Source organism: Rhinopithecus roxellana, chromosome 18, assembly GCF_007565055.1.
Source record: "Rhinopithecus roxellana isolate Shanxi Qingling chromosome 18, ASM756505v1, whole genome shotgun sequence".
NCBI lineage: Eukaryota > Metazoa > Chordata > Mammalia > Primates > Cercopithecidae > Rhinopithecus > Rhinopithecus roxellana.
This window is the reverse complement of record NC_044566.1, coordinates 86,619,669-86,643,279: the sequence shown is the minus strand read 5'-3', so window position 1 is coordinate 86,643,279 and position 23,611 is coordinate 86,619,669.

The window sequence follows — 23,611 nt, the reverse complement described above, 5'->3', positions numbered from 1 at the left end:
TTTTCAGTAAATTTCAATATATTTTCAAACATGAAATATGGCAATAATTGGTGATCAAACTTTTGAGAAATTAAAAAATAATAATTTTAAAATATAATATAATAAAAAGGATTTTATTACAGAAAAACATATTTCTTCGTCTAGTTCTGTTAATGTATTTCTAATTTTACTCATTTTGGTCAACTTCAGAATGATAAAATTAAATGGCTGATTTAAAGAGCATATTTTAAAATATGTTTTTAAAGTAATGCTTAATATTACCAAGAGTAATATTTTGTGTACATAATTATTACCCCACAGATTGATACGCTTACAATCAATGTAACTTTTATATTTATATAACAGCATACTCATTAAGTAGTTGATGATAAAAGACAAGTATGTAAATATTACTGTTAGAAGATTTATATTTAAAAAATTCACTGTAAGTAAGATAAACCCCTCTAGGAAGGTCAGTTTTCTGGGAAATGAAAATAATTTTTAGAGCTAGTATTCGTTTAAAATTGGAATATAGTGGTCAAATAAACTTTAGAATTTAAATGTAGACATGATTCAATTCCCTACTGTGACACTTACTAGCTCAATAATTTGGAGCCAGTTATCTAAATTCTCCCTCTCAGTTTTCTCACTTAAATGGAATAAGAGTAACATCTTATAGAGTTTCCATGAGGATTAAATGATTTCAGAATATCACAAGACATGTAGTAAGCATTATATAAATATTTGTTAGATACAATTATTTTATATGCGATTGGATTAAAAAAGAAAACAATTTAAAATAATACTTAGCTTTAGAAGGAAATAATCAAATATATATAGAAAGCATAATACATTATGTTGATACGAGAAAGATTTACAAATAAAAGTGATATTTATCTCATTTCTTAAATTTCTGAATATTCAGACATTTATTCATTATTTTATTAAAATATTTATTAATAGTATAAACATATTTTAATTAAAACAATAAAATTGAGCAAAATGTATGAGCATGGCTATCAATCAAACATTTCTTTTTACCTTATTGATATGATAAAAAATACACTATTGTGCTATTTCTAGAATTTAAACCTTCTACTATGAGCAAAATAGAACTTAAATCTTTTTAATAAGATTTGTGAAACTGCTTTCTAAGCTATTATTTTTCCATAGGTAGTAGCAAGCAGAAAATTTGAAGTACATGTCCATATTTCTCAAACAAAGAACTAATAATGTTTTACTGGCATTCTTACACCTGGATGCAACCTAAAGAAAAGTCTAATTAAGATCGTTCTTGATGATGCAATGATTTCTTTTACTAATTGTGATGCTAACCTCATTACAGCAGCATCTTTTCTCTATTTTTCTCTCTATAGACTTGTATACATAACAATTAACAGATGTTTAGGGAAACACTTTAAACAGTTCTCATTGGCATGATCATTAGGTTACAACAAGAAGAATTGTTTCTACTCATTAAATAATGCAACTACACAATATTTCCTAATTCTGCATAGAATTTTTTTAAGCCTCAGAGTTGAGGTCAGGCTCATACTTGCCTTCGTCCATGACACCATGCCTATCCTTTGGCAACATAACAAAAAATAAGTTTATAAAAAAGACATTTATTTAGATCAGGTAACAACAGCAAAAGGAATAAAAGTATTTCAGACTATATTTCTGTGTGTTAGTTTCATACGTTTGGAAAACTTAATACCTCAATATATACAATATCCTAGTCTGCCCTAAAAGCTTCGTAGTCTAAAAATATAAAGAAAAATGTCCTGGAATCAAATAAAATGTTCACAAATTATTAATATTGTTATTTTAAATTATGCATGAACAAAGAAGTCAAAGTTTAAGAAAATAATTCTTATAAATAATGCATAGTTCATGGCACATTTCAAATTTAAGAACATCAGTATAAGCCATCTTAGCTCCTGTCATATGTTAAGGACCTTAACAATAAAAGGCATGAGAATGGTATTGTAGAAAATTAGAGGATAAATCGGATACAAATTTTGCAGCCTAGACTTTAAAATATATCAGATTTTATACTTTAGACTTAAAATTTAAACATGTACAGTGCAGATGATGATAACTAAAATAAGTGCACATTTAAAAATTAGATAACAAGAAGAGTTATGAATTATATCTTATTCTGGTTTTAATTTACAATTCCCTGATGTTTAGTGATGTTGAGCATTCATTCATGAACACATTGGCCATTTATACATACTCCTTATGTCTTTCCCTTATTTTATACTTAGATTATTTATTTTATGGTTACTAGGCTGTTTGAATCTTTTACTTATTCCTTATCAGATAATTTGAAATATTTTTGACCACTCTAAGAGTTGTCTCCTGATTTTGTTAATTGTTTCCTTTGCTGTGCAGAAGTTTTTAGTTTGATGTAATCCCACTTATTTTAATTTGTGTTTCCTCGTGCTTTTGGAGTCCTATCTGGGACATCATTGTCCAGACCAACCTGCCATTGTGTATATAATGGAATTCTATTCAACCATTATAAATAATAAAATCCATGACAACATGGATGAACCTGGAAGACATTATATTAAGTGACACAAGCCAGATACAGAAAAACAAGTATCACATGATGTAACTTATTTCTGAAATCTAAAAATGTCAAACTCACAGTAGTAGAAATAATAGTGATTACCAGAGGCTGGGGGAGTGGGAAGAATGAGAATAGGGGATGTTTATCAAAGGCTACAAAGTTCCAGTTAAACAGGAGGAAAAACATTTTGAGATCTATTGCATGGCAATGTTACTGTAGTCCATAATGGTGTATTGTATATTTCAAAATAAGCATGTAAATTTCAAATGTGTCACTACAAAAAAGTGATATGAGATAATAGATATTAATTAGCTTCATTTAATCATTTCATATTGTGTACATATATCAAAAGACAACACTGTACCCCATAAATGTACACTACTGTAATTTATCAGTTAAGAATAATATGAATGAAAAAAATCTATAAGTGAGTGCTTACTATGTGCCAGTCTTTGTTCCATGAACTTCGCTATGTATTATGTAATTTAATCCTCACTACAATTCTGTGACAGTTTTGAAAGACTAAGCTAAAACAACAAATTAATTCCCAACATTTAGTGATTAGAGTATAATAAATTAACTTGTTTTTCAAGTAACATTTCAGGTCAATAAAGGCCTACTTCACACAGTTATTCAGGAACTCTATCTCTATCATTGTCAACTGGTGGATTCCAAAGTTGTCATTATCATTTCCATTCTATTTAGCTAGAAGGCAGAAATGAAAAGAAGAGACATTTGGAAGGGTTATGGGCCAGGCCTAGAAGTGGCACATATCACTTCCGGGAGATCCCAATGAATGAACAATCCAGCTACAAACTGTGGTACTGAAAGAACAGGGAAGTAGGATCATGATGTGCATTAAGTGAAAGGGTGGTTCAAGATGAGGCTGGGACAGTGATTGATGAAGAATATATCATTCAGGATGTTGTTAACCATATTAAAATATCCTCCAAGTCATATTATTAGACTTTTTATTTTAAACATAGTGCACTACAAGATTTTAATAAATGATTTTCTCAATTTTTTTTACATTTTAAAATATTCCTCCGAGTTTCTTTAAAATAAATGTTTCATTTCATTACAGTTCTAGATTTATCAAAAAATTCAATATATTAATAATAGATATCTAGTGTATCTCACACCCAGGTTTCCCTGTTATGAACACGTTGTATTAGGATAGTAAATTTGTCAAAATTAAGGAAATCCATTTTATTGATGTGTTTCATGATTGAGCTTTTGTTATTTATCCAAACACTCATTAGCAAACCAATGATTACATAGATTTTCCCCATTTTATCTTCTAGCTGTGGTATTGCAATAGTTAGATACCATGGCCAGAAGAGAACATGAGGGGAAATTGGATATTTCAGGTAGGAGAAATACGATATCTTGGAATAGTTTTTTTTTTATTTTGAAAAATGGAAAAATGCTCATATGTAACATATATTCATTTTCTGACAAGCTGTTATTGTGTATCTGTATGTTACAGAAGGTAATTAAGTGCCAATATAAGCAGATATTTAATTAGTTATGATCATAGAATATGAATGATGGAAGATGAATACGTAAAATGTATCAGGGCTTGTCAAATTACTGTGTTAATTTTACCTTTCATTTGATAAAATGTAGGTTCCTGGAGGGGTAAAAGAAAAACAACTATTTTCTTGGAGAGCAGGGAATTCATGCTCCCCGAGCAGATGGAGGATCCAGCTGATCATTCTTAATTACCTATAGAGAACTATTTATTTCACTTGATGAATTACTGGAACTGTAGTTATTTTATTATCCTTTTCTAGAATTGCTTTCCTGTTAATATCTTACTGATAACAAATATGTTAAATTTGTGACTTATGTTTTGTAAAGATAGTAAGAGAGAAAGAGAAAAGCAGGAGAGGAAAGATGAGAAAAAGTAGGAAGTGTGAGAAAATTTAACATTATTGTACATAGGTCTCTTATTCACATTATTATAGTTTAATATATTACAAGAAAAGCATCAGAGATATTCAAAGTTGACATTTTTATGTCTATTGGAGAAATATTTATCATTACTTCAATTAATATTCATCAGGTATATGGTGCCTATTATTTTAACAAATTCATACTCAGACATGGTATTAAGCATTCAATTATAAACACTGACATGTGAAATAAGCAGAAATATAATGATATCAAAATTACTCAGGAGGAAAATTAATATAGCAAACTATTGAAGAGGATAAGTTATGAACAGAGAGAGGGTTATGCATCACCTTGAGTATTACAGGGAAATATCCTCCAATTTTCTATAGTAGAAGATGGTAAGGAATTTTAAGTGAGGAAAGTGCTTACTCTTTATTGCTTGAGTTTCTCTTTCTCTCTCTTGCTCATTCTCTCACGATGATATTGTATATATAACATAGAAAACTGGCAATCTGGAAATGTGAAATGTCACTAATAACCACAAACTCAGTACTTAAAACTCTACCGTCTCCACACATGCATAGCATTTGACAATGTTGACTGATTACGTGGGCTTTTTGAACCTTTATTTTCCCTTTTCTTCTGAAGTGCTAATTTTAGCTATTCATCATCTCTGTCTCTGATCAATATTATTTATGTTTTTATGATAAATATAAAGTGCCAATATTTATTAGGCATTTAGTATAAACATAAATAATTACAAATAAAAATGACACTAATTTACTCTTACAACATAAATATATTGGAATGTTTCTTTCACCCACTCACACTGAGTGGTGTCAATTTTCAACATTTGACAGTTGGAAAAAAAATTCTCTTGAGCTTTAATTCAAACATGTTTATTAACAAACATTTTACCTCAGATATTACTATCTTTATTTCTCCATTTTTTAATTTTTAAAAATAGTAATTTAATGAGAACATGAATATAAAGAGTTTAAGGCAGGATGTGACTCTAATCTATTTTACAATAAACACAAGTTTTCTTTCCATTGTGGCAACTAGGAAGATAAGTTTTTCTTATAGCACATTCTTATGTGTTCTCTTTCACACTTTTTCACAGTGGAAGGCATAAAAGTAGGAGTAGGCAAAAGCAAAGAATTACATGTTTATGTCTTAAAAATTATATCTCCATAAGAGTGCTGATATTTTAACTTTATTGCTAGCATTTTTCCTGTCTTCTTTCTTTTTGCTTTTCTAATTTTTTGCATATTTTAATTTTTATTTTGTCACATGAATTATTTTTCTATTTTTTTCATTTTTTTATGCTTAGAAAATCCTTGCATAGCAGTGGATAAATATTTACCTCTATGTTTTTTCTGTTGGATTGTTTGTGTTGTTAACATTAACACTTTATTTTGACTGTTATGTATTGTTTTACAGTGTGTGAAACTAAATTATTGTAATTACTCATTAATTTTCCTAACAGCATATAAAGTATCTCTTCATCATTCATCATTTATAATACTGCCTGTATAATTTTTAAAATTATTTCTAGGATCAAGTTATTACGAGACTATTTCATACTATTCCTGTGATGTTACCTTCACCATTCATTATGTACTTGCTCTGCCATCTCCAAAAATATTACATTCTCTGGAGTTTTGTTCTTTGCTTTGTCCTTAGATGCTTTGTATTTGTTTACTTATTTACTCCATATCACATAGTGTGTTGGATAGTGGGGAACACAGATGAAGGCTTCATATACTAGGACTATAATACGCACAGCTAGAGGAGGAATCCTCATAGTCTCCAATTAGTTAATCTGTATGGCTGATGCCTGAATTGGTTCTATAGCTCCCTTGCTTTCCCAAGAATGTTTCTTACTATTCATTCTATTTCATTATATATCTCTACTTGACCATTATTCTGTATAAGTACCATCACATCAACATGTGTTTAAAAAGCATGTGAAATGTATAGTCACACATTGTCTTGAATTAACTCAATACACCTTTGGGCAGCCAACTTCGCATCAAGTAAAAACATCGTTACTAACTTGGTCAAAAAATGTGATACCTGAGGGATGAATGAACACTGTACTTTGACTCAATCCCTCCATTAAATCAATTATCAGTTTTTGTCAATTTCTAAAATAATCATTTTCCTTGCTTTTTATAATTGTCATTATGATCCATTTCAGCCTCCTGTTGCCTCTTAACCTGCAATATCAAACAATCATTTGTTTTTTTTTTCACCTACACTGGGGTGCAGTGGTGTGATTATAGCTCCTTGCAACCTCAAACTCCTGAGCTCATTGCAACCTCAAACTCCTGAGCTCAAGGAATCCTCCTGCCTCAACTTCCTACCTGTAACGGGGACTGCAGGCATATGCTCATATGCTACCGCACTCAGCTTTTTTTTTTTTTTTTTTTTTTTTTTTTTTTTAGTAGAAATGGGAGTCTCACAATGTTGCTCAGGCTGGTCTGAAACCCCTGAGCTCAAGTGATCGTTCTGCCTCGGCTTCTCAAAGTGCTGGGATTACAGGCGTAAGCCAATTAACTGAGAACGTGGACCTTGCCTCCCTCCAATCATGTTCAATTTGGGGTCAAATTAACTAAATCTCAAGAATCCAAATATAAGGAAGTCATCATATACAGTAAAATTTTAAAACCTTTGACTACCATCCCTGGCAGACATCTGGAATTCATATATGTCAACTTTGAATTTTCTGTTTCTTCTAATTATGTAAGACAACAGTTCTCAAAATGTGACCCATAGTCCCTGGGAATTTGCAAGACATTTTCAGGAGTCTGTGGGATCAAAACATATTCATAATTACATTAAGTTTTTTTTTTCCTTTGTCACTATGTGGAAATTTTACCTAATAATGCAAAAGTGACATTGGGTAAAATTTCTTGCCCCTTGGCACAAATTAAGCCAGTAGCACCAAACCGCTCTGAAAATCATTTTAATATTTACTGCTGCACACTGAGAACTATTTTTTAAATTCCTGTTTTGTTGCTTCATTTTAGAATGCCCTTGATTAAAACAGTACAAAACATTAATTTTATTAAATCTATACCCTCAAATACATATTTTTACATTATTCTTTGAGGAACAAAATGGAAGAAAACATAAAGAACTGCTGCTGCATACCATATGACAGTTGTTTTTGGGAAAACACATGAGTGATTATTTGCTTTCTGCATTGAATTAGCTACTTTTTCATTGATCACTATTTTTATTCTAAAGACTCGCAGACAGCTAGACTTTTCATACTTGGGTGTTTGACAGATATTTTCTAGAAAATGAACCAAGAAAGTCAGTCATTACAATGAAAACAAACGACAGCACCTAATAACAATACAAAAATGTATAGTTTAAAGTGAGAACTAAAATCTTGAAAAATTTTTATCTGTCACAACTTCTCAATACTTAAAGACTTCACAGAAAAGATTAGTAATTATATTAATAAATGTTAATTTTGTTCTATATTGAAATGTGTCAATATGTGGAAGATTTGTATAACTCAGTTAAATAACATTAAATAAATATTTTAACAGTTTCTCCATTTTAATTTCTACTATAGAGACTATCCACCTAAATTATCCAACCCAACTAAAACTCTTTGGACTTGTCAGTCTTTACAAGAATGTGAAAACTTCCTGAGATAAAAATATTTGAAGATTGCTAGTTAATAGGATAAAATCCAAGTCTATTGGATAATTAGGTAGAGTTCTAAAAGCCTGGCAATAGATTCCCTTCCCAGAAATTCTGAGTGACTCCGTAGACAATAAATAAATCAATTTCATTGAAATGCCTTATCTGGACACAAATGCCTTATACTTTAAATGTGCATTTTTTACAATATTCCTCTTTCATGTAATGCTTTCTCCTTTAATAGATACACTTCTATGTGTATTACAAAAAGAAAACACTTTTTAAGTAACACTTGTTTATATTGTTTCTTTGGCCCATCCAAACATAGAATCCTTTACTTTCTCACATATGTTTTTTCAATATATATTTTTCAGTGCTCTTTTGTGTTGATAAATATTAGTGGACTGTGAGCAATTTGATAGCCAAGTTTGTTGTATATTACTCAGTTTTACTTTCAGTTCATACTAAGATATTCAGCACATACTGATTAAAAATAAACTACTGAATTCTAATGGTAAATCATTCCTAAAACTGAGATCGGGCATCCACATTTTTTGAAAATTTAGAGCTATTTTAAAGAAATTAAATCGAATTAAAGATATTTCAAATAGAGAAATGAGTATATTTTAAGTTGTATCATTGCTTTGTATTCAAGCTTATTGACAACATTCCTCATGCTATTTCGAGGCTATAGTAGTCATAACTTTTTTTGATGGGTAACAAATTGATTTCTTAAAAATATATACCTGTGAGTATTCATGAGCAATATGCTGACTTTCTCATTATTTGATACACTCTTCATCCTAAAGTGGCTGCTGGTTGATCTTTGTTTCTAATTATTATAGAAATCAAAGTGTTATACATATCTTCAAAATGAGCAACCTTTATTCTTCTTTCAACATTGAATCAGAATTGCTGATTTGTTACACAGCAGGCTTGACTTTGTACGGTGCAAATGTAGCACATGTAGAACTTGAGATGTGTTTCTGTAGAAATGCACATTCCTTACAGAATTTTCTTTTTAATATGCATGGGTACAAATTAAGTTATAATGTCAACAATTTGATGTATATGAGGAAGGCAGTTTTTCAGCTGCATAAACATCACAACAGTTATTATTAAATGATATGGATATAAATTTTTTAGCCTATCTAATAACTATACACCTTTGGTTTAGTGAAGTCCCTTGATTTTTCTCTGGTAAATGCTCCTTTTTAATTCTGTTTCTGTGGTGCTGATAGGACTGACTCACATCTAAATTCCTAGAGCACATGATGCAGGCGTGGCTCATTAGAATATCAAGTGATTGACCACCATGATTTAGAGATAGCCAAGAACCTCAAGAGAAGCAAGCCAAACCAAGAAGAACCTTACAGGAACTGTTATTGAAATACTGAGAAAAGGTTTACTTTTTCCACTGAAGTTGCCAAAATAATGGGATAGAATTCTGAAGTCTTTGATGGTTGTTTGCTTAGGACTCACCTGGGAATCATGTCCAAGAGTGATATGCTAAGCCATGGATTGACTTGACTGATTGATAGGTTGATTCCCAGTGAATTATCTCAGCCCATGGATCCAAATATTTCCAAACCCAAAACAATCCTTGAACTTTTTGGTGGTATGAGGTTATACATATATGAGGCTATATATATGTGTGTGTATATATATGTATGTATATATGTACACACATGTATAATATACATACACATATACATATATCTATTTCTTAAAAGTACTTTAAGTTAGGTATCTATTCTTTATCATATATGACTGACACAGTGAAACTAACTCTACTTTTAGCTGACTCTTGCCAGAAATATATCGTAAAACAAAATAATGAATCCACAATATGCATCATAACCCCATTAAGGATATCACTGATTATGGTGTAGACAAACACCATGACTTGAAGCAATAGTATTCATTCCTATAACACAGGCATACTAAATGCATTAACCTATTCTCCCCCAATGACTTTATGTACAATTCAAGAATAAGGCTGGGCGCAGTGGCTCAAGCCTGTAATCCCAGCACTTTGGGAGGCCGAGACGGGCGGATCACGAGGTCAGGAGATTGAGACCATCCTGGCTAACACGGTGAAACCCCGTCTCTACTGAAAAAAAAATACAAAAAACTAGCCGGGCGAGGTGGCGGGCGCCTGTAGTCCCAGCTACTCGGGAGGCTGAGGCAGGAGAATGGTGTAAACCTGGGAGGTGGAGCTTGCAGTGAGCTGAGATCCGGCCACTGCACTCCAGCCCAGGCGACAGAGCGAGACTCCGTCTCAAAAAAAAAAAAAAAAAAAAATTCAAGAATAAAAATAAATGTCAGTCAAGTTGAAATACAAACTCAAAGTAAATTATAATTACTAGTTTTAGTGTGTCTTTTTATGACAAAAAGAGAAAGGCAGTTTTAGTACAGTGCATCATTAGTTTCTAAATCTTCCAAGTAATGAATAAAAGAGAATCTTGAAAAATAATGCATAACTATAGAATGCTTAATATATACCTCTGTTAAACTCTAGTTTGCTGAACTCGAAAGCACAGACAATACCGCAAATATTTTTTAGAATTTTATTGTAATTTATACTAAACTATACAATAAATAAGCCCACATCTAGTTTTTATTACCTATTCTACATTCATTTTATCATGTATGAAGCATTCTGTTATTATTTTAAGCACTGACTCCAATGAGTTTGAGGAAGATGTATGTCACATAAAATATATTGAATTTGGCAAGAAAATTAGTGCTCTAGTTACATTATAAGTAATGCTATTTTGAGATTTGACTTATATACTATAACCAGATAAGTAAAGGTTGCCTCCTGATATATAGGTTAATAAAATATCTAATAGTTCCAAAACTGAAAAAATCATCTATGTAAATTTATATCATTAACAACAGTAAAATACTAGATGCTTCATTCAGAAAAAAAAAATATGTGAATGGTAAAATATTACATTACACTCTGATTTGAAACACATATATAAACTCTTGGAAATTTAAGTAGCAGGTTTTAGTTACAGTTTAGTTTGAGAAGGATGTATGTATTAAGAAAAGTATGCATGACTTTTAAAATTTGAGGTGAATATCACATAGTATGCAAGTAACCATTTCAAGGTACACAATTCATTGGAATTTAGTGTATTCACGATGTTGTGCAATCATCAGCTCTCTATAGTTTCAAAAGATTTTCATCACCTCATAAAAACAGGACATACCATTTAGGTAGTCATCCTCATCCCCCAAACTCACCCCCTGCTCCTGCTAAATTCTAATCTGCTTTCAATTTTTATGAGTTTGCCCATTTTTTACATATCATATTAAAGAATCATACAATATGTGACCTGTTGTGTCTGGCTTCTTTCACAGAGCACAATATTTTAAAGTTTTATACCCATAGTATTATGTATTAGTACTTTATTCCTTTTTCACAGAATAACATGTTACTGTATTTATATATTACAATTTGTCCATCTGTTATTGGGCATGTAGGTTGTTTCTACATTGTGGTTATTGTAAATAATAGTTCTATAAATATTTGTGTATAAGTTCCTATGAGGACATATATTTCATTTATCTTGGGTATATGCATAGTAATGGAATTGCTGGTTCATATGGTAATTCCATTACTAACTTGTTGAGAAACACCAAACTATTTTCCATAGTGGCTAAACCACTTAATATTTGGCTCTGTGTCCCCAACCAAATCTCACCTTGAATTGTAATAACCCTAACGTGTCATGGGAGGGAACTGGTGGGAAGTAATTGAATCATGGGGGTGGTTACCTCCATGCTGTTCTCATAATAGTGAGTAAGTCTCACGGGAGCTGATGATTTTATAAAGGGGAGTTCCCCTGCACATGTCCACTTGCTTGCTACCATGTAAGATGTCGCTTTGCTCTTCCTTCGTCTTCTGACATGATTGTGAAACCTCTCCAGTCATGTGGAACTGTGAGTCCATTAAACTTCTTTCCTTTATAAATTACCCAGTCTCGGCCCAGCGCAGTGACTCACGCCTGTAATTTTAGCACTTTGGAAGGCCAAGGCAGGCAGATCACTTGAGGTCAGGAGTTGGAGACCAGCCTGACCAACATGTTGAAACCCCATCTCTACTAATAATACAAAAATTAGCTGGGCATGGTGACACATACCTGCAGTCCCAGCTACTGGGGAGGCTGAGTCAGGGGAATCGCTTGAACGCGGGAGGCGGAGGTTACAGTGAGCCGAGATCGCACCATTGCACTCCAGTCTGGGGAACACAGCGAGACTCTACCCCCCCTAAATAAATAAACAAACAAACAAACAAACAAATAAATCAATTACCCAGTCTCAGATATGTCTTTATTAGCAGCATGCGAATAGACTAATACACCATCAATGTATAAGGATTAATATTTCTCTGCACCTTCTCCAATTGTTATTTTCCTTTTTTTTAAATTAAAGCCATCCTGTGAGTATTAAGTGGTAACTTTGTGATTTTGACTTGAATATCCTTAAGGATCAATAATGTTGGCCACCTTTTTATGTGCTTGTTGTGCATTTGCATCTTCTTTGAAAAAAATACCTGTTCAAGTCCTTTGACCATTTTTAACTGGGTTGTTTGTCTTTTTGCTGTGTAATTGTAAGAGCTTTGTGGGTTTTTTTCCCTATAATCTGCATATTAAGCACTTCAGATATATGATTTGAAAATATGTCCCATTCTGTAGGCTGTGTTTTTGTATTTTTCATAATATTATTTGATAAACAAAACTTTTAAGTTTTACAAGTCTAATTTTGTTATTCACAATTTCGGTAGCAATCTAAGAATTCATTGCCAAATCTGAGGTCACGAAAATTTACTTCACGTTTTCTTATGAAAGTTCATTAATTTTAGTTCTTATATTTAGATTGTTAGTGCATTTTGAGTTAATTTTTGTATACAGTGTGAGACAGGAATTGAACTTTATTTTGCAAGTTGTTATTCAGTAGTCTCAAGCACTCTGTTGAAGAGAAAATTATTTCCCTATTTAATAGCACTACTGTTGAAAATCAGTTGGCTTTAAATGTCTGGGTTTATATCTGGACGCAGTTCTATTTCATTGGTTAATGTATCTATTCTCATTCTAGAGTCACATCATTTTTATTATTTGACTTTATAATAAATCTTGAAATTAAGAAGTGTGAATTTGCCTACATGTTTTCCCTTTTGCAATTTTATTTTGGTCATTTGGGGCCCTTGAAGTTTCATATACATTTTTGGGGTAGTTATTCTATCCCTGACAAAGGACCGCTGGAATTTGGATAATAGTGGCACTAAATCTCTAGATTGCCTTGGAGAATACTGGCATCTTAACATATTAAATTTTCCAGTCCATGAACATGGGATATCTTTCCATTTATTTGTGTTTAATTTCTTTCAACAAATTTTTGTAGTTTTTAGTGGTGAGTATTTCAGCATATTAGTTAAATTTATTTGATAGAGGTATTTTGTTTTGTTTTCTTTTGTTTTAAATCCTCTGGACTCTGTCGTACGTGGAATTGTTTTCTTAATTTACTTTTCAGATCATCCATTGCAAGTGTAGCAAAACGCAACTGACTTTTATGTTTTGATTTTGAGACCAGTAACTGTACTGATTTTGTTTATTAGCTCTAGCAGGCTTTTGTGTGCATATTATGTAGGTTTTAGAGTATACCCAATCATGTCGTCTACACATAGAGTTTTACATCATCCTTTCAATTTCGATGCCTTTTTACTCATGCCTCATTGCTCTGCTAGTACTTCCAGCACAATGAATAGCAGGGATGAAAGCAGGAATACTTGTATTGTACTTGCTCTTAGGTTTCAGTCTTAAACCATTAAAAATTATGTTAGCTATGACATTTTTATACATGCCCTTTATTACATTAAGAAAGTTTCCTTCTATTTCTAGTTTGATTAGTGTTTTAATGATAAAAAGATGGTGATTTTTTTCAAATACTTTTTCAGCATTTATTAAAATAATCATGGGTCTCCTGTATTACTTTATTCTCTTAATGTGGTATAGTACATTGATTCATTTTCTTATGTTCAACCAGTCTTACATTCTTAAGGTAAATCCACATTGTTAAGGTAAATTCTTAAGGTCATAGTGTATAGCATTTTTAATTTACTGTTGAATTCGTCTTGCTAAGTTTGTTGTCCGTGGTGGTGGTGTTGCTGTGGCTGTTGTTGATTATTTTGTGCCTACATTCATTAAAAAATACATTAATCTGTAGTTTTCTTAGTTTCTGGGTTTTTTTTTTTTTCTGACTTTGGTATCAGTAATGTTGGTCTCACAGAAGAGCTTGGAATTTTATTTCTCTTATATACTTTTGAAAGAGTATGAATATGATGGATGTTAATTATTCTCTAAAGATTTGCTAAAATTCAAGAATGAAGTCATCTTATCCTTTTCTTTCTAAGAAGTTTTTGATGACCAGTTTAATCACTTTATTTATTATAAATCTGTTCAGATTTTCTATATCTTTTTGAGTTCGATTTGGCAATCTTTTTTGTTTCTAGAAATAAGTCCATTTTATCTAAATTATCTAATTTGTTTGGTTTGCAATTGCGAATATTTTTCTCTCATAATCTTCTTAATTTCTGCAAAGTTGCCAGTAATGGCCCCATTTTTATTCTTGACTTTATTTTTATTTTCTCTCATTTTTTTCTTAGTCAGTCTAGCTAAAAATTTGTCAAAGCGATTGATCTTATCAAAAGAGCTTCTTTTGGTTTGATTTCTATTCTGTGTTTCTATATTCTCTCTTTCATTTATCTCTATTCTGCTCTTTATTATTTTCTTTATTCTGTTTGTGTTGGCTTAAGTTTCCTCTCTGTTTTCTTTTTTAAAGAATTTGAGGTCATTCTTTTTCTTCTTAAATACAGGTATTTACAGCTCAGAGAGTAAATTACTCTCTGAGCCCTACTTTAGATGTGTCCAACAAGTCTTGGTATGTTATGTGTTTGTTTTCTCTCATCACACTATATTTTCTAAGTGTTTTCTTGCGAGTTACTTTCTGACCCATGGGTTTTTTAAAAAGTATTCTGGTGGATTTCCATATAATTATAAATTTTCCAGATTTTCTTCTGCCTTGATTTCTAATTTAATCCCACTGTTTTCAGAGAAGATTCTCTGTAAGAGTGGAATTCCTTAACCTAACCTTGTGGAGGCTTGTTTTGTAGTCTATCCTGGCAAATGTCCATTTGTGCTTAAGAAAAAAATGTGTCATCTTCTCTTGTTCAAAAAGTGATCCATAGATGTCAGTTAGGAGATTTGGTTTAGCGTGTCATCCAGGTCTTCTAATTCCTTGTTGATTTGCTGCCAAGGTATTGTATCCATTATTGAAAATGGAGTAGTTAAGAGTCCAACTATTATTGTTTAATGGCCATATCTTCCTTTTATTTTGCCAGTTTTTGTTTCATGTATTGGACCTTATTCTTAGGTGCAATTTTTTTTTCTTTTTTTTTTTTTGGAATTGTTAGACCTGTTTGATGAATTGACCCTCTTATTATTTTAAAAGATCTTATAAATGTCTTATGTTGAAGTATATTCTGTCTAGTATTTATACAGCCATTGCAACTATCTGTTGATGATAAATTAAGAATGCATATATTAATAATTGAAAGCAACCAATAAAATAATAAAATAAAATTAAAAAGATTGCCACAAAATACAGCAACACTACAGAATAATTAGAATGTAATAATTAAAATAATACATTATTCAAGTTGTTAACAGGAAAGAAGAGACATAGAGAGAAAAAAAGTGACCAATAGAGATTAACTTGCAAAATAATATACCTAACTCAACTATAACAATAATTACATTAAATTTAAAAAATTAAATAAAATATATCTTTGCCACTTAATTGAAATATTGATTACTTATATGTTATATAGTAGAAGATATAAATTTATATAATTGTAATTTAAATTATAATCTACTGCACAACATTTAATATAGAATAATTTATAGAGCATATAAATTTATTTTCTAAGTAATATATATTTAAATCAAATGGCAAAGATATATTTTATTTAATGTACTTACATAAGTAAAAATAAATAGTATAAGAATGTATAAGAAATATACCTATATATTCTAAGTCATCTATATTTCAATCAACTGGCAAAAATTGTCAGAATGGACAGAAAGCAAGAAGGCTGTCTACGAGCCAGGAGGAAGGCTCTTACCAGAAGTCAAATCTGCCAACACATTTGTCTTTGACTTCCAAGGCCCCAAATATGTGAGAAGTGAATGTCTGCTGCTTAAGTTACTTAGTCTGTAGCACTTTGTTACAGAAGCCCAAGCTGACTAAGACAGGGCTTAGCCCAGGAACTCAAGGCTGGTTTATGATTCAAATACCAATCAATCAAATTTGCCATATTTGCAGAATAAAATGCCAAAAATAAGTTTATTCTAACAGGCAGTAAAATCATGTGAAAAAGATATGAAACATTTTTGATGTCTTAGAAAACTAGGCAAATACAGAAGAATCTTGTTCAGTATGATAACAAAATATAAACAGCATCTAACATCGTATTTAAATACTCTAATGGTCAATTTTATATGTCAACTTGGCTAGACTATGGTTTACAGTTGTTTGCTCAATACCATTCTAGATATAAGTGTGAAGATATTTATCACATGTAATTAATATTTAAATCAGTAGACTTTGAGTGAAGCAGATTACATACACTCCATAATATGGGCGGGTCTCATTCAATTATTTGAAATTCTTAGAAACAATGACAGAGGTTTCCCAAAGGAAGGAATGGGCCTCAAGGCTTCAATATTAAATTTTACCTGAATTTCCAGCCTGTTGGCTTGCCCTAGAATTTCAGACTTCCCAGACCCATAATCACATGAGAAAATTCCTTAAAATATCAATGTCACTCTCTCTCCCCCTCTCTCTCTCTCTGTCTCTATATATATAATACATATGTGTGTGTGTGTGTGTGTGTGTGTGTATGTGTGTGTGTGTGTGTGTGCATTTCCTAATGGTTCTCTGGTGCATCTCCTCTTACAAATAGTGAAATATCAAAAGCTTTTCTTTCTTCTTTTTTTTTTTTTTTCTGAGATAAAGAAGCAAATTAAGAATATTTCCTGTTTCTTTATTTTCATTTAACTGTCTACTTGGGCTCTTAGAAGTGTAATAAGGAAAATTTTTTTTAAAAAGGCACAGATTGGAAAAGAAGTGGTAAAACTTTCCTTATGCACAGACTACACGATTATCTATTACAGCAAAATTATGCAATAGGAATATAATGAGAAGCACATTAAATGTGTAGTAGTGACAATAAAAAATAAAATGAAGCAGATGAAATTAACTTGATAAGATACTTTACTTAATGCAATATATCCAAAATACATGTCACCTTAAAATATTTTAATCATTTTATCTTACTGTCTTTAAAATCTAATAGTATATTTTACACTTAGAGTTGCATCTCAATTTGGACTAGCCCTGTTACAATTGGTGAGCAGCCACATGTGGTTGAATGACTGCAGTATTGTGCAAATGACTGCAGTATTGTGCAAATCAGTGTTTGAAAATTCTGGCCGGGCGCGGTGGCTCAAGCCTGTAATCCCAGCACTTTGGGAGGCCGAGGCGGGCGGATCACAAGGTCAGGAGATCGAGACCATCCTGGCTAACACGGTGAAACCCCATCTCTACTAAAAAGTACAAAAAACTAGCCTGGCGAGGTGGCGGGCGCCTGTAGTCCCAGCTACTTGGGAGGCTGAGGCAGGAGAATGGCGTGAACCCGGGAGGCGGAGCTTGCAGTGAGCTGAGATCCGGCCACTGCACTCCAGCTTGGGCGACAGAGCGAGACTCCGTCTCAAAAAAAAAAAAAAAAAAAAAAAAAAGAAAATTCTAACAAGTTTGAAAAACAACTATATAAACTAATAATTAAATTTGGTAAGCTCACTGCATACAAAGTGAACAAGACATTTGTTGGACTGCAAATTCATTTAATTAAACAAGATTTCTCTTGAATTCCAACTTGGAGAATCGCAAACGTGTGATATCAGTTTCTTTAATGTTATAGTTTGTCAAAATGTGCTTCTTTCTTTCTTTGAAATATATTTTATTTTGGGCCAATAAGATGAGGGATTTACTAGCTTCCTCTGACTCTATGTTACATGTTAGTGGCTAACAGATTAACACTTAACCAAGATACTGAGTGGGATAATAGTACTCAATATAAAGCAGTCTCATGTCAACTTTCTCCACTAGTTATCCACACAAAATCATAAATCATATAGAATCTTTTAAAACTACTCAATAGAACATTCTCCAAGAGATAATATACCAAAAAAGTAGTAATATTTCAGGTTTTAAAAAGAACTATATATAGAGTATATTTATCAGAGTAAATGGATTCTATATCTCAACCAATAGGGACAAAAACATACATAGAAAGCAAGAAAAGTCCTGAAGATTATAGCTTAATATTTTAATAATGTAGTTACTATATTTTTGATATACAAAATATTTTATATTTGTCTAGATAAAATTTATCCACAAAACACTTATAGAATTAATTTTTACTTAATTGAGATAAAAATATATTATTCTACATCAGACAAGAAAATATTCAAAAATGGTAAATTCAACTTTTATGCAACTTATAGACAACAGAAATAATCTCAAAGAACACTTTCAGTTCAGGTATTTTCAAAGCACTAAATTTGCAATTATTCATTAATGTTCCAAAACAAGCAATTTTATGTTTAAATGACATATATAGAGAGAAAGTACCCATTTTCCTTTATTGGAATATGTGCATTTAAAAAGGTAAAATGAATTTTGCTAATTTTACTTTTTAATGTTTGTGGGTACATAGTAAGTTTATGTATCTATGGGATGCATGAGATATGTTGATATAAGAACACAATGTATAATAATCGCATTATGTATCTTAAATCTACAAAAGAGAAGTATGCAATATTTCCCAGGCTTATTTTACAAAAATGTTTTTTGACTAAATCCTTATGAAATTCCATGGGAACAGTTTATCTTAACAAATGTTTGAAAAAATTGCCTAGAGTATTTTCTTTTATCCTTTAAAGAATTTAGAATACATTATTTATTTTTATATATACATATACATATATACACATATATACATATATACACACATATGTACACATATATACATATATGTATACACATATATACACATATGTGTGTGTGTGTATGTGTGTAGTGTATATATATATATTTGAGACGAAGTTTCACTCTTGTTGCCCAGGCTGGAGTACAATGACGCGATCCCAGTTCACTGCAACCTCCGCCTCCCGAGTTAAAGCGATTCTCCTGCTTCAGCCTCCTGAGTAGCTGGGATTACAGGCATGCACCACCATGCCTGGCTAATTTTATTTTTGTATTTTTAGTAGAGATGGGGTTTCTCCATGTTGGTCAGGCTGGTCTTGAACTCCCGACTTCAGTTGATTCACCCATCTTGGTCTCCCAAAGTGCTAGGATTACAAGGATGAGCCACTGCACCCAGCCTATTTATATTTTTTATAACTTTTATGGATATATATATATATATATATATGCACATACTCATAAAATTTATAAACTATCTTAACTTTTTTAGTTTAAAAATGTGGACCAAATTAACCAAACAAAATATATCAGCAGTCCATGTGCAATATTTGCAAAATATACTAAAATAAATAAAAATATTGAGCAAAAAATTTTAGCCAAATTTAAAACAAAATTTCAACAGTTACAGTATTTTTATAAACAGGCCAGTTAACAGATTTTTTTTAGTATTTCCATCTAACATTTTTGCTGTTTAAATTGTATTTAGATTTTTTCCATCTGGGCAGTTCAAAGGCCATTTTTATTAAGTTTCCAAAAAATAATCAGTTTGATTTTCAACACAGACTCCACATAAGTAAGCTGGATATTGATGTTTTTACAGTTTATTGATACACTATTTTAGTTCAACAGAAAATTAATCAAACATAAACACTGTAATTGCTTAATAAAATTAAATTATTCAGGTATCTTGGGAATGCTATCATGTTTTAATAACTAAATAAATAAAATTAGATCAAGCTTCTTTGACATACTTGGAACATTTTCCTTCATAGAATTAACTAAAATAGTACATGTAATTATAATGATCCTTTCAGAACAGAAAAAAAAAAATTCACAATTTCAGAAAATGGTTTTAAACACATGGAGTTCCATCTGCTACCTGTTCCACTTTTAAAGTGCAAAGCCCATCTCATGGTAGTGTTCTGCAAGATGCATTTGGAATCTGAGACAAACGCACATCTGCCAGCTCTGGAACAAGTAGGTAGAATCCTCTGTAGACCATTGTCTTCCCTGGCCATACTACTCTCCCATCTCCACAATAAAATCTGCTTTAATAGCTTGCCACAAATTACTTAATCATATTTATCTTTATTACTTTGGAATAAAGTATCAATATCCAGGAGGCTCCTATAAAATACAAATTTATTATCTGAAATATTCACTCAGTATCCTACTTGACACCACTATTTTATTTATTTTTTTTAATTTTAATTTAATTTAATTTGAGACGGAGTCTCGCTCTGTCGCCCAGGCTGGATGGAGTGCAGTGGCCGGATCTCAGCTCACTGCAAGCTCCGCCTCCCGGGTTCACGCCATTCTCCTGCCTCAGCCTCCTGAGTAGCTGGGACTACAGGCGCCCGCCACCTCGCCCGGCTAGTTTTTTGTATTTTTAGTAGAGACGGGGTTTCACCATGTTAGCCAGGATGGTCTCGAACTCCTGACCTTGTGATCTGCCCGTCTCGGCCTCCCAAAGTGCTGGGATTACAGGCTTGAGCCACCGCGCCCGGCCGCCACTCAGTATTTTAGACTAGCATGTCAATTCTTAAATTTGTTTACGAGTTGTTTGGACCCTTAAAACTTATTAAGGTTCCCAACACAAGCTTTTGTTCATATGGTGTATAGCTATTTATATTTAGTATTTGATATTAAAACTAATAAGTTTGTAAATATTTATGTGCTAATTTTAAAATGGCAATAACAAGTCCATATATAAACATAAATATCGTATTTTTAATGAAAAAATATTTTTTCAAAAATAATATGAGGAGAGTGTCGCTGCTTAACATTTTCGTAAATTTATGTCTGGATTAAAGAAGACAAATAAATTGTCATATAAGCTCTGATTTCAACCTATTATACTGTTATCACATCATGCGACTTCAAAAAACGCCAAATAATCGGAGTATTGTAAGAATAGTTTTGAATTGATGTATATTCTGGAAGTATTGTCTGGAGACTTCTGGGACCCACCCACCAGACCATTCCACAGTGGATGTCAAGTCAAACTGTCTGGTCAAACCCACAAGAATGGTCCTGGACAGAAGGACCTGAAGATGTCAGTGGGACAGCAGGGAAGATATAGTGAGAAGAACCGAGGTTTTGAAAAGCTCCTAAGCCAAACTTCACTAATTTTATGAATTTTGTCTGAGCTAGCTGTTTCAAATATATTGTTAATTATTGAGATAAGATGCTTTCTTGACCTTTCTTTTTATTAGATTCATTTCTTATATTGAAATTGAATTGCCACACTGAAATTATATGGGTATATTTTATCAGTCTTTTCCTACACTATAATAATACTGGCACAAAAAAACAATACTGACTGTAAAAGATCACAGGTCTTGTGGCATGAATTTATTTTCTCTCCCTTCAATTACATTTATTTTCAGAACACTGCAACCAAGGGGGTGCCATAAAAGTACTGAGCCCAACTATGAATAATTGTTTTTCTCTTAAAAATAATCCACTTTTAACTTCAGAGGGTATAAAGGCTGAGACAAAATAATAACTCAGTCACTGAGATTCAGAAACCATATACTCCAACATTTTTATTATTTTTCTTTATACTTCCTTTATTTACAGTTATTTATATAAAAATAAAATATAAATTGAATTATATACTTTATAAGAACATATAAAGAACACAATATGGACAAATGAATTCTATATTTAAATATTGTATTTTTGTACACACAACTGCATTTGGTTCTATGGAAAGTGATTATTACAGACAGACAACCTGATTTTTAAAGCACAAAATCTAAGAAATAAAATAATATTTTAATTATGCATAAAATATATAGCAATCATATAATTTCACCAATGTAAACAAAATTATATGATGCAGTATGACTTTAAAAGGAGCTAGACATAATACTGTGATATAACTGAATGTTTTATCTGTGTAAAAACTGCAGTATTTTTCTTAAGAAAGGAAGATATTGCTAATTGTGTTATGTCAGAGTGAAGGAACAAAGAAGAATACAAAGAAGAGTATTTGAGATGTAGTTTTAGGTTAGATATTGACATGTGACTGACATTGTCCTATTTGCAACTCAAATTAAATAAACACAACATAGTTTTCATTTAAAAAAAAGGTAAGAACATAAATATATACTAAACACAATATTGGGAAAGGTTATTCTATGGAGATAATTGTATACTAAATACAGAATTGATTCAATGAATATAATGGCAGTGGTTGAAAGAACTGTTAAGGTCAAACATGGCAAAGGGTTATTGCACAAAATTACACAATGTAGGTAGGACTAAGAAGAGCACTTACAGCTTGTTCCTGTATTTCCAGAGATAGACCTTCCACTTTTGTGGAAGGTTTTAAATTACCCTTTCAGGATAAACCCAGACAGTGTGTTGCTGAGTGGGAAAGATCTCTAGCATCCACCAAAGTGTGGTCAGGCTAAGTAGTTTCTGAGGTCACTAAGGATCACACAAGAAAGACATTTCTCCCATCTATTGTATTGTACTTCTATTATACGTCCTGGATAAAGAAAATAAGACTCCAGAGAAAAAGTGTGTGCCTTAGCAAGTGAAAGTATGGTTTTAGAGGTCTCCTCATCACCGAATGAAGGTTGTTGTACATGTGGGCCACTATAAAGCAAATTCCTGCTGAAACAAAGAGCTACCAGTGGCCGACTAGCAATCAGCTCATCTGTTCCTTAGGCTTACTGAACCCTAACCTAGTAGACCAGGTATAGGTTGTTACTGAACTTTACTATGAGGTACGAAAACATTCGATAAAGACATCAAAATTTGGATTTTAGTTCAGAAAAGGAGAGAATCTCCCTTTGTGGAAAAACCCACTTTGAGCTTACTAGAAGTTATGCATCAAAATAAAAGTAAAGCAATAGCTTAATAACTTTTTGTAAGAAAATACAAAACTTATTTAAGAAAAGTACTTTATTGGTGTGTGACTTTTTTCTGGTATAAATTCACATCAGATGTATAATTATTTCTATTGTTCCTACATTTGTTAACAGTACTGTTTGGGGACACAACATGCTTTGGCATATATAATCAATATTGAATTATCGTTCTTTTCTCTCCTAGGCTTGGAAACTTGGAAGAAACTGCAGAAATAATACCACCATTTTAGTGTTCCCATTTGTTCACCATTCTTTTATTCTTTCCATGTAT